The sequence below is a fragment of the Helianthus annuus genome, chromosome 14, assembly GCF_002127325.2.
Source record: "Helianthus annuus cultivar XRQ/B chromosome 14, HanXRQr2.0-SUNRISE, whole genome shotgun sequence".
Taxonomy (NCBI): domain Eukaryota; kingdom Viridiplantae; phylum Streptophyta; class Magnoliopsida; order Asterales; family Asteraceae; genus Helianthus; species Helianthus annuus.
The window spans coordinates 146387308-146404959 of NC_035446.2; the positions used below are offsets into that span (position 1 = coordinate 146387308).

A 17652-nucleotide genomic window follows, 5' to 3' on the forward strand; every position below is an offset into this window, starting at 1 on the left:
ACGGGGCATCCTGCGGATACGCAACGGTTACCTAGTGTTCGGTATTGGAAAAACAGTTTAGTCGCTAACTTTTGGGGTAGCTCCCCAGGGCATGTATAAACGGGTAAATTAACCGGTGAAACAAGTTTTTGGTAATTAAAACTGGACAACTAGTGAACTCACTCAGCATTATTGTTGACCCCTTACTGCATGCTTTGCAGGTAACCAATGATTCAGGAGCTGCTGCTTGGGGATGTGTAGTGTTCGTCAAACCCGTGTGTCGGGATAACTGTTTTGAACAATGAACTGTCTTTAAAACTATTTTGGTTTATGCTTCCGCTGTTTTGTTAAACTAATTACCGAATCTAAACTCTAATGTTGCTAATTACTCCGGATATTAAATACTTCTACTATTAATTAAATGCTCAGTATAATTGGTGGCTGGATCCTGGTCAGTCACGCCCTCGAAGCGGGTGTTATCCGCAGGAGGAATTTGGGGGTGTGACAGATTGGTATCAGAGCCATTGGTTATAGTGAACTTGGTTTAAAAAAAAGGGGGAAAATCTTTTTGGAGAAAACCAGACTATAACCCGTGACTCGTGACGACACTACACTCCAAGTACAAGGCTCAACACTTTTGACCTCATAGCTCGGACCAGTGTTTACTTGTTTGCTTACTTTATGTTTCCTGTTTCGCTATACGTACTAGTATGCCTAACTAGTGAACGCCCACATACGATATTGCATGTGATTGCACGTTAGCACACCAATATGAATTCATGTACACTTTCTCGTATCATGTGATTGATAGGGTGGTAATTCCCTAAACCTCCATGACTTACACTACTTGATACTCTTTGAAATCTACTCGAGTGTGGGGAACCATTTGACATGAGTTAAGAGGAGCTGAGATGAACATGCAAATCACAATATTATTGTGGGTGCACACATAATAATATAGTGGGGTGGATGTGAGTCCCAGTGAGGCTTAACAAGTGAAAAAGGGGTTCCGTTTCGTTATTTGTATGATGAGAAACACAACAGTCCATAGGAGCCGTAGCAGTGATTGTCTCCTACTCGAACACGATCTTTTCACTTCTCACTGCATCCCTTTCGAACCTCGATGCTATCGAGTATTACCTGAACACCCATATGAACGCCTAGCGAACTGTGTAGAACATTAGGTGCTTGTACGAACATCCCTGGGATGGATGTTGAAACGACAATGATTGGTCTATATCCTTCTCACCTTTCTTCGCTTGCTGGAACTTAACGTGTTGACGTCTTAAATCCCGAAGTGCGATCACTTCTGCAACACTATCTCAACATACCGTGTATTACTCAGTCAAGAGGGTAGACGTAGTACCTTACTGGCTTCAGCATTTGAACGACCCTAGTCACCGACAACGAGCATCAGCGAATTGACTCCAATCGAACCCTTAACTCCAGTCAGCGGCTCATAGGAGCCAGCTCTTACGAATCAGTCGGGCCATAAGCGATGACAATTGACAATGGTGCGGAAATGCGTAACGGCCAGCTCAATAAGTACACCTTGGGACGCGGCACGGAAACGTGACAAGATGGACTTGTCAGTGAAGGATCGTAGCGCACCATTTCAAGCAACGCCATCAGAAACAACAGTCGCGACAACATCAAGGTCAACAACCAGGGGAATGATAATAGTAATGGGAATCCTCGCAACCGTAACAACAACATTGGAAATGATGCTCGTGGAAGGGCATTTAGGATTGGCGCAGGCGACGCCAGGCGTAGTAGCAACATGGTAGCTTGTATGGGTAGTTGTTTGCTTCATCTCTATTCTGCTTGACCCTGATACTTCTTGAAACCGAACCAGATGTGGAATCGACTGATGGCAAGTCAAATAGAATCTCAAAAGTTCGTTAGGATGTAAACACGACCTTGTGGGACGAGTGTCCGATGACGACCTTCCTTCTACCACCCTCGATGGTTACAACGCAGTAGTTAGTGTGAATTGGTTACCCAGGAATCACGCGAATATACCCAGTAAGGAGAAAACTTTGTGTGGAGAATCGGCCTTTGTTCTAAAGCATCAGAGTAGTTCAATAGTTAGCGCCATTTCAGCTGTGAAGGCCAGAAGTGTCTACAGAGGGATTACTCCGCTGTGTTAGCAACCGCTACGGATGTTAAGGCTAAGGAAAAGTGGATCGAGGATCCACCAGTTGTTCGTTGTTTCTCTCGGCGTGCTATCCGAGGAACATTCAGTTTTTCTTCCGAAAATTTGTTAGGCGGAATCTCAGTTTGATCTCACGTCTGAGGCAGCCCTGATTACTTGTACTTTTACCATTTTGCGCCAGGAAGGTCGCAAGATCTATCAAAGCAACTATAGGAACCGTTGGACAGGAGTTTTGTAGGGTCTATTTCTTCGCTTTGGGGGAGCCCCACTTATCCTAGGGAAGATGGACCTTGTCGTGTGTATACTGACTATTAAGAACTCATCAAGGTGACAGCCCATAACCGTTTGTCTCGATCCTGTATTGACAACCTGTTGACCAGTTACATGGGTCATGCTCCTATGTGAAGATTGAGTAGCGAACGAACTAACATCAGATGGAAGTCCAAAGGGAGGATGTTCCTAAAACGGCATAGTGAACGCAATAAGGCCATTCCCAGGAGACACCGGATGAATTATTCCATGACCTTTTGGGGTGAACAACCCACCAGCTGCTTTATGGATCACACTGCAACTGTGTTTATCTAGTACGTTTTGAATCACTTCTAGGAGAAAGGGGCACCATGAACAACACTTGTATTCCATTGTAGAGCTTCTAGGGGAGGAGCGTCTACGTGCGAAGTCTACCTAAGTATGACTTCAGGATTCGGGAAGTACACATTTTCTTTTTATCAAACAACGAAGTGGGAATACACATGGATCTCGCTAAGATCCATTTTGGTTAGGAACTGATCAACATCAAAGATCCCTTCGAGGATACAGGAGTTTCTTGGTCCCACTAGATACTATCGCAGCTTAATCACAAGATTTTCGAAGGTCGCACAGCTTAAGTCTCGTTGGCACAGCAGGGTGTTGTGTTCGTGAAAGACCAAAACAGGAGGACGTCTTTTCAGCTTTCGAATCCCAACTTTGTAATGCACTGAGCATCATCTTCACCCTAGGGTACGGGTGATCTAGCGGTATACCATGATGCTTCGAATCAGGATCCCAGTTACACACGGATGCAACGCGAGAAGGTTATTGCTTACGCCTCTCGACAACTTAGGACGCACGAAAGGAACTACACAACGCTTGATTTGGAACTGGGAGCAGTGATCTTCGCACTTAAGTTATGACGGCATTACCTATACGGAACCAAGTGCGCCACCTACACCGACCACAGAAGTTTAGAACACATATTCAAGCAGAAGGAACTGAATATGCGACAGCGACGATGGGTCGGACTGCTGAATGATTACGAGTGCTCTATCAGGTATCACCCGGGCAAGGCCAATGTAATGGCAGACGCCCTCAGTCGGAAGGGCACTACGCCTAAGCGCGTAAGAGCTTTACAACTCACGATCCATTCTAGTCTACCTTCGCAAATACGAGCTGCTCAGATAGAAGCACTGGAACCAGAGAACGTTAGAGCTGAAGCCCTACGCGGGTCAAGGCAACGCTTAGAACAGAAGGAAGACGGTGCTTATTATGTAACAGGACGCATTTGGGTCCCACTCTATGGCGACTTACGAGAACTTGCGATGGATGAAGCGCACAAATCTCGCTACTCAGCACACCCTGGTTCGGACAAGATGTACCACGATATTAAGACTACGTATTGGTGGCCTAGCATGAAGGCCCACATAGCAACTTACGTCAGCAAGTGTTTGACTTGTGCGCAAGTCAAGACGGAATATCAGAAACCCTCAGGCCTACTCCAACAACCAGAGATACCACAACGGAAATGGGAGCAAATTTCCATGGATTTCGTTACTGGCCTACCTAGATCACAGCGCGGAAACGATACTATCTGGGTGATCGTGGATCGACTCACGAAATCCGCACACTTCTTGGCAATCAAAGACAACAGATAAATTCTCCACTCTGGCGGAGATATACCTCAAGGAAGTTGTTCGAGGCACGGGGTGCCCACCTCTATCATCTCTGATCGAGATGCACGTTTTACTTCGGAACTGTGGCAAGCAATGCACAAGTCTTTTGGCTCACGTCTAGATATGAGCACAGCGTATCACCCACAGACGGACGGGCAGTCCGAGCGAACTATTCAAACCTTAGAAGACATGCTTCGCGCTTATGTAATCGACTTTGGCAACAGCTGGGAAAGGCATCTGCCACTCGTGGAATTCTCGTACAATAACAGCTACCACACCAGCATTAAAGCTGCCCCGTTTGAGGCATTGTACGGACGTAAATGCCGGTCACCTCTTCGTTGGGCAGAGGTGGGGGGATAGTCAAATCACTGGTCCAGAACATGTGGTAGACACTACTGAGCGGATTGCTCAAATACGACAACGCATGGCGGCCGCTCGTGACCGTCAGAAGGCCTACGCCGATAAGGGCAGGAAACCACTTGAGCTCCAGGTTGGGGAGCGGGTATCACTCAAAGTTTCACCCTGGAAGGGTGTGGTTCGTTTTGGTAAACGAGGCAAACTCAACCCACGGTACGTTGGACCTTTCGAAATCCTTGAGAAAATAGGCAAGGTGGCCTACAGACTGAACTTACCAGCAGAACTCGGTGTAGTTCACAACGTTTTCCATGTGTCGAATCTGAAGAAGTGTCTGTCAGATGAGACGCACGTAGTTCCTCTGAAGGAACTCACAATCGACGAACAGTTGAAATTCGTCGAAGAACCTGTCGAAATCACGGACCGGGATGTTAAGGTCCTCAAGAGCACTAGAATACCTCTTGTTCGAGTTCGTTGGAACTCACGTCGCGGCCCAGAGTTTACCTGGGAGCGGGAGGACCAGATGAAGTCCAAGTATCCCAGTTATTCCCAAACGAAAACCCCAGCACTGAAGCTACAACCGAATTTCGGGACGAAATTCCAAACTAACGTGGGGATGATGTGACACCCCGTTAAAACACGCTAGCTTGGCAGTGGCTGCTTCAACTTTCGGGACGAAAGTTCTTAAAACTTGGGGATAATGTGACACTCTAGGTTTTTCCGAACGAACACCTTGTAATATTTTGTGTATATAAATATTATTAAATGGAAACGTGATCTTTATTTGCTTAATGTGTGTTGAATGTACGTATTATATATAAATGTACGTGAGTCGAGACCATGACTCGCAACCGGGCGGTTGCGAGTGGGCCTTTGGGCCGTAACCGGTTTGGGCCGAAACCACCCTTAGCCTATTTGATGCTTGTATATAAATCCCCACTTTCCTTCATTTCCTTCATTTTACACAACACACCAACACATACACTCCTTATTTTCTCTCAACTAAGAAAACCCTCAAACAACATTACCATCTCCTCCAATTTTCGGTTCAAGCTCAAGGATCTCGGACAAGGACTCGGTCAAGACCATCACTCGGACACTCCATCTTCTCGGTTCCTTTCTCTTTGTTTTCGGCTCCTTCTTCTTCTTCACAACCGGTTAGTATTATCCTTGTGCATAGGATTTATGTTATGTTGAATGGACTTGTATGCTTGGTTCATAGTGTTATGTATGAATTTAGGATGATTTGTGAAGTTGAATATATGTGATAACATGTTTAAATGGCAAGAAAAAGGGTAGTTTAAAAGTGTTCATAGCCAAACATATTATGCTTTATTATTCTTGCAAAATGATGTTGCTAGACTTAAGATTTCGGCTACAAATAATATGTTTCTTGTTCTTACATGACAATCTTGTTTGAAATATATGATTTTTGGTTCAAAATGTGTGATTATGTTGGCATGAAAACCCTAGAAAACTAAGAACATAAGATGAACTTGTTGAATATGGTTTGAAGGTTTTAAAAATGGCAAAGTTTGATCTATTTGGTTTAATGGTCAGATTTGGAAAAGTGTTTGTAGAAACCTTATTGGAAGTTTCCTAATCTGGGTCTGATTTCATATGTACAAATTGGACTGTCATATCTGCATCATCACGTGTACATGAAAGGGACAGCTTCCGACTCGCAACCAAAGCGTGACAACTCGAAACCACACGGTTGCGACTCGCAACCATAGCAGGACAACTCGAAACCACGAGATTGCGACTCGAGACTACGTCGGTTGCGACTCGCAACCACAGCATGATGACTCGAGACCAAACGGTTGCGACTCGCAACCATAACGTGACAAGCCGAGATCTCCTGGTTGCGACTCGAGACCTCCTGGTTACGACTGGGCTGTCCATTTTGGTTATTGGGCCATTATGTGTTATGGGCTATCTGTTGACTGGGGTTATGTGTTACTGTTGACTGCTTAATTGTTTAGGCCGGCCCAATAACCCCATGACTGTTTGTATTGTTTTGCATGTTACGTGCCAGTTATGTGTATAGTTTTTACGCGATTGCTTGTGCACCAAACCTGACCTATACCGGTAACCATGTTAGGACGTGGTGACCAACGTGATTGACAAGTAACCTAAACCTACCGAGCAACCCAAGGTGAGTTCACAACTTAAAAGCATGCGTCCCGGTGGTTTGGGACACGAGACTAAAACAACCCTATCCCCTGGTAAAAGGGGATACCATTTACATACCTTCCCTGGTTATTGGGAACAAAACTACTTTTCCTTCCCTGGTTATTGGGAACAAAACTACTTTTCCTTCCCTGGTTATTGGGAACAAAACTACTCTTCCTTCCCTGGTTATTGGGAACAAAACTACTTTTCCTTCCCTGGTTATTGGGAACAAAACTACTTTTCCTTCCCTGGTATTGGGAAACCTTTTGGTTAATTACTGTTTATACGGATTGCAACTAACGGCACTAAACGAAACTCTATCACTCAAGTCCCTACTACATAATACCGATTAGTCGCCGGGGCCAGGCGAACGGGTTATTAGTTGATAGCGCTATTTAGGTGTTTACCAGCCTCACACCGTGCCCTGGTTTGGGATCGGTCGTGAACTAATAGACTCAGGCATCCGTCAATGATGATAGAACATTGGCAACGGGGCATCCTGCGGATACGCAACGGTTACCTAGTGTTCGGTATTGGAAAAACAGTTTAGTCGCTAACTTTTGGGGTAGCTCCCCAGGGCATGTATAAACGGGTAAATTAACCGGTGAAACAAGTTTTTGGTAATTAAAACTGGACAACTAGTGAACTCACTCAGCATTATTGTTGACCCCTTACTGCATGCTTTGCAGGTAACCAATGATTCAGGAGCTGCTGCTTGGGGATGTGTAGTGTTCGTCAAACCCGTGTGTCGGGATAACTGTTTTGAACAATGAACTGTCTTTAAAACTATTTTGGTTTATGCTTCCGCTGTTTTGTTAAACTAATTACCGAATCTAAACTCTAATGTTGCTAATTACTCCGGATATTAAATACTTCTACTATTAATTAAATGCTCAGTATAATTGGTGGCTGGATCCTGGTCAGTCACGCCCTCGAAGCGGGTGTTATCCGCAGGAGGAATTTGGGGGTGTGACACGACATGTTTAAGAAAATAACACCACCAGTTAAGACACAAATACGAACTGAAAAACACAATAAAAAACTTCACTTAGGCTAACAATAATATTTTTTACATGTTTTTATACTTACAGTACATCTGTGATCATATTAGTCTACTTTCATGTTCCAAACGTAAATGGAATATTGCAATAAAAAACTTTTTGAGGTGAGATATACAACTATGCTTAAACTACTTATTTGGTCCAAATGAGAAAGCGATAAAGTGTAGGAAACAAGAGTCATGTGATCACTTGTCCCCTTTTTTACATTATTTGCCCCAATTCTTTTTGCTTCTATTCCCAAAGGTTACAAAATCAATTGTTAAAGGAAGTTTGTAGGATCACATGAAGCCAATAATCTAGATCTCCATTCAGTAAAGTTGCAAACTCTCTAAGATCAATTCATCAAAATCTAAACAAAGCAAGCATAAATACAACCAATTAATTAAAAAATACAGCAAACCTGAGCGGCAACAGTGTGAGAACGAGTTGGAAACAGCTTATACAAGCAGCATTAAAGCCATGCTCAGATAGACCAATTGCAGCTCGTAAACCCGCACCTCCGGCTCGTATGTATGATCAACTATCATATACGCTGATCCTCCAACTTTCTGTTCACACACATCCAGAAACACTATTAACACACACTCACACACACACACACACACTGACACATGCATTTCGAACAAATCAAATTTCAAACATCTAGCGTAGGGGTGCAAACGAGCCGAGCGGCTCGCGAGCTACTCGAGATCGGCTCGAGAAAAAGCTCGAAACGAGCCGAGCCTTATCGAGCACGAGCCGAGCTTGAGCCTACAATAAAGCTCGTTTGTTTATCGAGCCCGAGCTCGAGCCTCGCATGTGAAGCTCGTTAGGCTCGTCGAGCCTTATCGAGCCTTAGTGTAAATGAGCCGAGTCAAGTCGAGCTTATTCAAACTTGTTTACAAGCCGACATCGAATCTAAAAATAAGTTAATTTAGTAAACGAGCCCGAGCCCAAGCTTCACTTATCGAGCTCGTGAGCCTAAAAAGTCTATTATTTATATTATTTTTATTTAATATATTAATTTTAATAGATAATAAGCGAGCCGAGCCCGAGCCGAGCTCGAGCTTGAGAAAATACAAACGAGCCGAGCTCGAGCCTTGAAAACAAAGCTCGAATCGATATAACTGAAAACAAACGGAGGTAGTAATAGATTACCGATTCAGATGAGAAGAATCTGCGTGAAAAAGAGCCGCCGGAGGTGGATCTCCGGGACGGAATGCGACCTGTTTAAGATAATAACACCACCAGTTAAGACACAAATACGAACTGAAAAACACAATCAAAAACTTCACTTATGCTAACAATAATACCTAATTGGCAGTTTATAACACGACACGGTTGAACTTTGAAGCCTGAACTGAACAGAAAGAACTAATCGAATCGGAAAGTGAAGGATAGAAGGAGAGAGGACTTAGGAGGAGGAGGAGGAGGCGACGGCATCTGAAGTGTGAGCGATGTGCAACATATGGTGTTTGTGAGAGATATTCTAACTTAGGAGGAGGAGGCGGCATCTTAGGGTTTCGATTGTGTAAAATCATTGAAGTGTTTGTCTGATATTCATCCCATGTCTCAATACAATCATCCACCGTCCACACACATCTCATCTTCCAATACACATCATCCACCGTCCATACCAACATATTATTTATTTTTAATTTATTAAAATAAAATGTGGTATGGTTCTAGAACCAACTATAACTTTTTTTTATTTATTCAGTAATATTTTAAATAAAGGATTCAAATTATAGAAATAAATACTCTTAATAATATTAAAGTTTCACTCACAAATAATACTACTTGATAAAAAGATGGGGAAAGAATAGTATTATTTAATATAAGTTTCAATTTTATTCGTGAAATTTTATATAATATATGATTTTTATTTTGTTTTCACATAATAACTTTAATTTATTAACTTTTTTTTAAATACACATATTCATTTGAATATAAATTTTATTAAGAATCAAATACAAATTTTATTAATTTTTTACATCAAAATCACATGATCATAAACTTATGAGCATGTTGTTTCCTATTAATAACAAATCAAAATTTTCCATTTTTTTCAATAAAAAACAAAACAAAAGGGTCATCTAATCTAAATTGCTGAAAATACACAATCAATTAGAAATTCAAGAAAACCCAAATTGGAATCTTAAAGTCATAAGCTTTAACCAAAATTACACCCAATTTTCAATACAATCAGAAAACTAAATACCCAACTTATGGACAACATTAAAAATAGAAACATAAAGAAAAGAAAGTACCTGAAGTGATTTGTGCTGAATAGTTTGGCCATCACGAATCCTGCCTACCGCCACCAAGGGCCACCGTAAAACCAAATCCACATCTTGCACTACCGCCACCAAATTCATCAAAGATGTCGTCGATGTTGAGTACTGGTGATGCCGGTGTGAGAGCTGGAACGCTGTTGGACCCAATCACCGCCCCTCGTATGCACAAACCACCACCACGTGTGGCTTTCCTACCTTGGAATGACGGTCGTTGGCGCCAGGAAACCACCGTGACCACCTTGCTTTTGTTTGTCTTTGCATTTCTTTTTCTTCGGCTCCTCTCAAGCTCAACCACCCACCTTGGAATTTTTCTTTAGATTACACACTTTGGTCTCTTTTACTCACTTATTTATTTTTCTCTTGCAGATTGATTAAGAATTTGTTATGGATAAGACAGAGAGCAAAATGGAAGATGTGTCAGGTCTTTTACTCACCTATCTATCATATCTTATAACTTACATAGTTACATGATAAAACATATGTAACTAAAATACTTAACATTTCTTTCAGTTCCCCAAACTGCTCCAGCAGCTACTACTGCTCCAGCAGCTACTACTGATGTATCAGTAAAAGAGGAGATCAAAGAAGAAACTCATCCTCCAAAAGATGTAACAATCAAACAGGAAGAGATACAAGAAATTCCAGAGGACGTTGATCTCGATGATGAGAAATGGTGGCGTGACAATATGGATGAGATCCTTGAGATGTTTAAGCCATATGATCACTAAATTTTTAACCTCGTCATGCAAGTACTTGACATTTGAGCTTTTAGTTTTCAACATTTATGTTTAAGACTTATCTTTCCTTATTTGCGTGCTACTTTATATAACTTTTAATTATGTTTAAGATTATTTTTTCTTATTCGTGTGTTACTTTATTACACCAATGGTTTCTTGAATTAGGGTATAATTAAAATTCTAGACATATGTAACACCTATGACATATATCCACCACAATAATAAAAATATTACACGAATAAGAAAACTACCAGAAATGAGTGCCGCAATGCAAAGTGTCGCCCCCGCTGCATCGCGCGGGCACCCTACTAGTATCTACATATACACATACATATATAAACATGTATATACACAAATATAAATGATACATATATACATATATATACACACACACACCTATATTTATACACACATACATATATACTTAAATATAAATTAAATTTATAGTTTTATATATACTACTCTATTAGATTTTGGGCAACTACATACAAATTTAGAACTATATCTATACGTACTAACCCGATCACACCAATAAAAAAATTAATATCAAATCTAAAAGTTAAACCCTAAACAGATAAACGACAATCTGCTCATTGCCTTAATGTTTCATGTCGTTACCCTAAGTCAATCGTCTCTTGCTCTCAACATCATTGTTCGTGCAATATGATCATCTCATCGTCGGCCACAACATTGTTATTCATAAGAAAAATATTATGCCATGAAATGTGTTTGTTTATTAAGACATAAAAACTTGAGACCCTACCTTGTCACTATCTCTCTCAGCAAATTTAAATCAGGCAACACGGTTGTCCAAATCGCTCGAACTTCGCTCGCCGCTTGTTCGAAATATTTACTGCTCGGAAAATGCTCGCTTGATTTGTGGCTCGGTTTTAAATGAGCCGCTCTGCTCGGTTCGATTTATAAACGAGCCAAGCACGAACAAAGGTCCACTCGGTTCGGCTCGGCTCGTGAACAGCCCTAATACCGGTTGGTTATAAAAATAACAAATTTAGAAGTAGAGAAAACAACGTAAAAGTTAAAAAAGAACGAATAAATCACAAAAAAATATTATTAAGAATAATAGATACCTAAACATTTATTTAGCAGCAGATAATAAAAAAGGGCTTCGAACCCGAGACACTCACTATATTTGAGTGTTCATACAACGAACTGAATTGCGAAAGTTTTTCTTAATAGTGTCGCGCAATAATAACTATAATATATATATAAAGCGTAAAAGGACAAAAAAAAGACACAGCAAAGCAAAGGAAAACGGTGGCAAAAATAAATTAAAAATCAGGGCAAATATGTAATTTGGCTGGAAGGAAAAAAAACTAATTGCAAAACTGTAAATTTAAACGGGGCAAAATCGTATTTTTGAACTGAGGGCAAAAATGTTACTTTTAGATATGGGGAAAAGCATCATTTTATTTTGAACTGGGGTAAAAACATAATTTTGAACTGATGGCAAAATCGTAATTTTAAAGCAGAGAAAAATCGCAAATTGGTTGGGTCATTGGGGGAGTTTTAGGCAGTTGCCTCGCACTATGCCCCCATCTTGTGTATGTACTTATACACATGGGGCAAAATCGTAATTTGCCTGGGAAAGCAAACAAAACCAATGACAAAGATGTAAATTTAAATTGAGGGCAAAAGCGTAATTTACCCGGGAGAAGGGAAACAAAACTAATGGCAAAACTGTAAATTTAAACGGGGCAAAATCTTTATTTCGAATCGAGGGTAAAATTGTAATTTTCCATCAGGGTAAAAGCGTAACTTTATTTTGAACGGTAGGTAAAAACGTCATTTTAAACTGATGGCTAAATCGTAATTTTAAAGCGGGGCAAAATCGTAAATTGGGTCCAAAGAGACAAAAAAGTCAAAAAGAAAAAAAAAACACTGTTCATGCGAGTTGGCAGGCAAAATCGTAATTTGCCTGGGAAAGCAAACAAAACCGATGACAAAGATGTAAATTTAAATTGAGGGCAAAAGCGTAATTTACCTGGGAGAAGGGAAACAAAACTAATGGCAAAACTGTAAATTTAAACAGGGCAAAATCTTTATTTCGAATCGAGGGTAAAATTGTAATTTTCCATCAGGGTAAAAGCGTAACTTTATTTTGAACGGTAGGTAAAAACGTAATTTTAAACTGATGGCTAAATCGTAATTTTAAAGCGGGGCAAAATCGTAAATTGGGTCCAAAGAGGCAAAAAAGTAAAAAGTAAAAAAAAAAAAACATTGTTCATGCGAGTTGGCAAATGTTATATAGACTAGTAGATGCCCCGCCCGCGTTGCGGGGCGATGGCCGAATAATTCTCAATCAATTAAGAAAAGACTACTATAATTTTGCTATGAAAAAAAAACGATGATAAGACCGTAATTTTTGACTCATGGCAAAACTATAAATTTTCAGGACTAATGAGCCAGTGTTAAGCAGCTAGAGTTATGCGCCGCCCGCGTTGCAGGGCGCTAAACCGAGTATTTCTTAGGTTAATAACATGTACGCCTTTATGTCCGTTAGTTATACATGCTACATATAACATGATATAAAAAAAATACATCAAGTTAACCAATTAAAGAAAAACAGTACCATAGTTATCATAAAAAAATAACTAAAACGATGACAAGCGTGTAATTTAGAGTTGGGGCAAAACAATAATTTGTCAGGACCAATTAGCGAGTGCTAGGCAGCTGTTTGGCGTGAATAAAAACAAAATTAAGTCAACAAAGTAAAATAAAACACTATCACAGTTTTGCCAAAGGAAAAAAAACCATGGCAAGATTGCAATTTTTAGCGGAGGTAAAATCGTAATTTTAAAACGGAGGTAAAATAATATTTTGAACTGAGGGCAAAACCATTCTTTTTTTTAAATGGGGGCAAAATCGTCATATTTTAGCTGCGGGAAAATTCGTAATTTTTAGCTGGGGGCAAAATCGTAATTTTAAACCGGGAACCAAATCGTAACTTGGCAGGATTCTAGCTAAGGGCAAAACCATATTTTTATTTTGAACTGGGGGCAAAATTGTATTTTTAACTGAGGGCACAATCGTAAATTTATGCAAGGGGCAAAAGCAAAATTTTATTTTGAATCGAGTACGAAATCGTAATTTTACACCTGAGATAAAATTGTAATTTGGCATCACCTATAAATACATACTATATGGAAAAAAAAAACAAAAGTAAAAGTGGCCACCAAAAGTGGCCAACCACTTGAGAATACTATTACCCGATTACATCAGCCACTTGATAATGTATATGTTGATAATAAATTAATATGCACTACCCATTATTGTCACATACCATGGCATTGATTTTAGGATATTTTAGACAAACATAATATACAAACTAATAATTTGTATAAATTATAAAATTTAGTATGATTTCGTCCTTATATACCAACTAGGTGATTCCTCGCCCGCGTCGCGGGGCGATGGCTGAATAATTCTCAACCAATTTAAAAAACAGTACTATAGTTTTGCTACAAATAAAAATTAAAAAGAGTATTAGGCAGTTCTTTGACACGATTTTTAGCTGAGGCGAAAGTCATATTTTTATTTTAACTTGGGGGGAAAATCAATTTTTTCCCCGAGGGTAAAATCCTAATTTTTAGTTAGGGAAAACCATATTTTTATTTTCCACTGGACGCAAAAACGTAATTTTGAATTCAGGGTGATATCGTAATTTTGAACCGAGGGGAAATTCGTAAATTTTATTTGGGGGCAAAAGCATAAATTTATTTTGAACTGGGGGCAAATACGTAATTTTAAACTGTTGGCAAAACCGTAATGTTAAAGTAGGTATAAAATAATAAAGTGGTGTAAATTCGTAATTTTAAGCCGGGGGGAAAAACAAAATTTTATTTTGAACTGGGACGAAAACGTAATTTTGGCTGAGGTAAAAGCGTATTTTTTTTTACCGAGGGCGAAAACGTATTTTTTAGCTCGGGGCAAAAGGGTAAATGTATTTTAAGTTAAGACAAAACCGTATTTTTTAACTGTAGGCATAAACGTAATTTTAAAGTGGATATAAAATAATAAATTGGGTGTTCCAATAGGTATTGCTCGCCGCCCATTTGAACCAATGGGAGAGAAACACTATATAAAGTTCTCCGCAACCCCTAGCCAACCATTTACTTTTCTTATTCACAGTTGACATCATCAAACTTGTGTTTCTATATATTGGAAATTTTAAAGTGTGTATAATTATAATAATAAAATGGTTGGTCCAATGAGGGAGAGACGATCTCCCATTTCAACCAATAACAGGGTGATACCTATTTTGTGAAAAAAAAAATTAAAAAAGATAAAGTTCTCCGCAACCCCTAGCCAACCATTTACTTTTCTTATTCACAGTTGACATCATCAAACTTGTGTTTCTATATATTGGAAATGGAAATGGAAATGTTAGCCTATTAATAAACTTTGCAAAGCAGTTACCAAGGAAAAAACACAAGTTGCTTCAGATCTATATGAGTATATATGTTTCTCGAGAAAAAAGAAAAACTGTTTTAGGAACTAGAAATGAGATAAAATATTACAGGACAGGACATAAAATATGGGATATGGTGGGGTTTGGGTTGGAGCATTTGTTGACATGTAGAATGGGAGCCCCCCACCGCCTGGTTACGTGTCCTTGGGGTATGATGGGGCGTGGGTTGGGTGCACCACGTGGCAGAATATTAAAAAAAAATTACAAAAAATTTATATAAATCACATCATTTATAAAAAAACCCCTACAACGTCATTAAAATTTTAAAAATTACATAATCCTAAAAATTACATAATTTCTAAAAATTACAAAATAACAAACCTAGAGCGTTAAATAAATTTCAAAAAGGTCGATCTTGTCGAACGCCTTTCGCTCCTTGCCTCGAAACTCTATGTTCGCCACCGCCACCCGGTCCTCGTGGCTTAACTCGCCGCTCGGAATGGCTTCGTAGTAAGCCTTGAAACGGTCGAGCTTGGGCCGTAGCTCGCGCCATTTATGTTGGCGCGCGTTGAGGTTGTGACGGTCGTTACCGACGTTATGTCGGTAGGTTGCGAATGCTTACGGCCAATATTTTGTTTGGCCCGGTGGCCGCCCCTTCATAGCGTCAACCACGCTTGTAACGAGAGCCATTTCTTCCTCGTGGGTCCAGGATGCCATGTTCTTCGGCTTGGGGTAGCGGGTTCGTGGATGAAGTGGGTAGTCGGTGGGTAGCGGGGGATAGCGATGGTTTGGGATGGACCACACGGTGGGGTTTGGGGTTATTTATAAGGGATGTTGGGGTTGGGGTGACCGGTTGGGGTGACCGCTTGGCCAAGCCAAACGGTTTGAATTTAAAATTCAAACTTTTCATATAGCCCGCTATGACATGGCGGGGTCAGCGAATGGAAGCAAGCCAACTAGGATGTCAAGACCGTCCCACGCCCGGCTTGAAAGCCAAGCCCCAAGAGCCACGCCCCAACCCAAGCCCACACGGGGTGGTTGCTTGGGCGTTTTCCCTCAACCCACGCCCCAACCCAAACCCCAAACCCCATATCCCATAGTCTAAATTGGTCAATCTGTTCGAGTTGTTGTCGAGAGTAAAGACTTTTGAATGGCCTCAACAACAAATTGACCCTATCATATTTTGACGCATATAATCGTAAGCAAAATAATTATTTATATAGTAGTTCATGAAAATCTTGTAAATTTAAAAGTTGTTTGAAAGTTACTCACATAAATGTTTAGCCTCTACTTGTTCATTCCACTTAAACTTTTAAGCTATTCTTTGGGGGTGTTTGGTTCGTGGAATGATTTGGAATTGGAATTATAATTTGTATAGTAACGAGTAAACGCTAACCCATGCGTTGCGGCGGGATGTTAAATATGAATGTTTTAGTATCATTATATGAAATACGGAAATTAATGATTTATGAAAAACGTTCTTTTTTTGGTAAAATAACATGAAGTGTTAATAGAGATAGGTTCTCAGGCTCTTTTAGACCATGTGTAGTGGTTATACACTATAATGCCCCCACCATGGGGCGTTTTGCGCCATGTGGCGTCCTAGTCAGCAAGGGGGCATTATAGCAAAAGTGGTGTAGTGGTATAATGCCCCATAATAATGCCCCATTCAATCATTTAAAAAAAAAAAAAAAAAAAGCAACTAACCAATTCTATTGGATAGTCAAAAGCAACTTGTCAGCAAAAGAAAAAGCAACCTGCAAGACTTCAAGCCATTCGGCGTTTTCCTCATAACGCCAAAACCACTTTTTTCAATTTTTTTTTTAAAATAACGCCTAGTGTAGTGGTTATATGGGCGTTATAGGGCGTTTTTTTTGAAATTTTTTTAAAGAAAACGCCCCACTACACATGGTCTTACCCTTGAAAATTTTTGTGTTGGAAACATATCCATTTCAAAGGAAACTTTTGTGCAAGATCGAGGAGTGACGGATTACACTATATGTTTGCAAGAAAAAATCTATGTTACCATGTCAGTTCCTTAAGGCTTGTGTGTAATTATCAAGGTATACTCTAATCAAAATTAAGAACCATAACAACTATTAAAAAAAACAGGTAAATATTCTATTTCTTAAAATTACCATACTTATGACCAATCCTGCATATAAATATTCTATTATTATATTTGTTATGTATACTTAACTAACTAAACTCATCACCACTAATATTAAAACTTTGAATCTTGGTTTACGACATGCAGAAGTGTAGAACCATTAAAGACTACATACGCAAAAGTCTCGCTTCATCTTTCTCTCTTTCCATGTACTTCCTTTTCAACCATTTAAATTTTATCAAACTCAAATCAATCACCATGAATACGACTACAGTCATATAAAATGCCAAAAACAGTTCTGGATCACATAATTGCGAATACAAAGATACATAGAGAGAAACATTGTGAGGAGCCTGTTGTGACCGCCGGCCGTCAATCAACTGCGATGGTGATTGCAGATTCTGTGACATCTCAAGACAATTCATGGTTCCTGAAGCGTGAATAACAG

General features: G+C 39.9%; 1 long non-coding RNA gene across 1 annotated transcript; it reads right to left on the minus strand.

Annotated features, from left to right (window-relative positions):
* Positions 1-8108: 8108 nt before the first annotated feature.
* On the minus strand, positions 8109-10244 carry LOC110906044. Its single transcript, XR_002573610.2, has 3 exons — positions 9902-10244; positions 8790-8857; positions 8109-8200 (listed from the first exon to the last, which is right to left on the minus strand). It is a non-coding gene; the product is annotated as an uncharacterized LOC110906044 (long non-coding RNA).
* Between the last annotated feature and the right edge of the window lie 7408 nt (positions 10245-17652).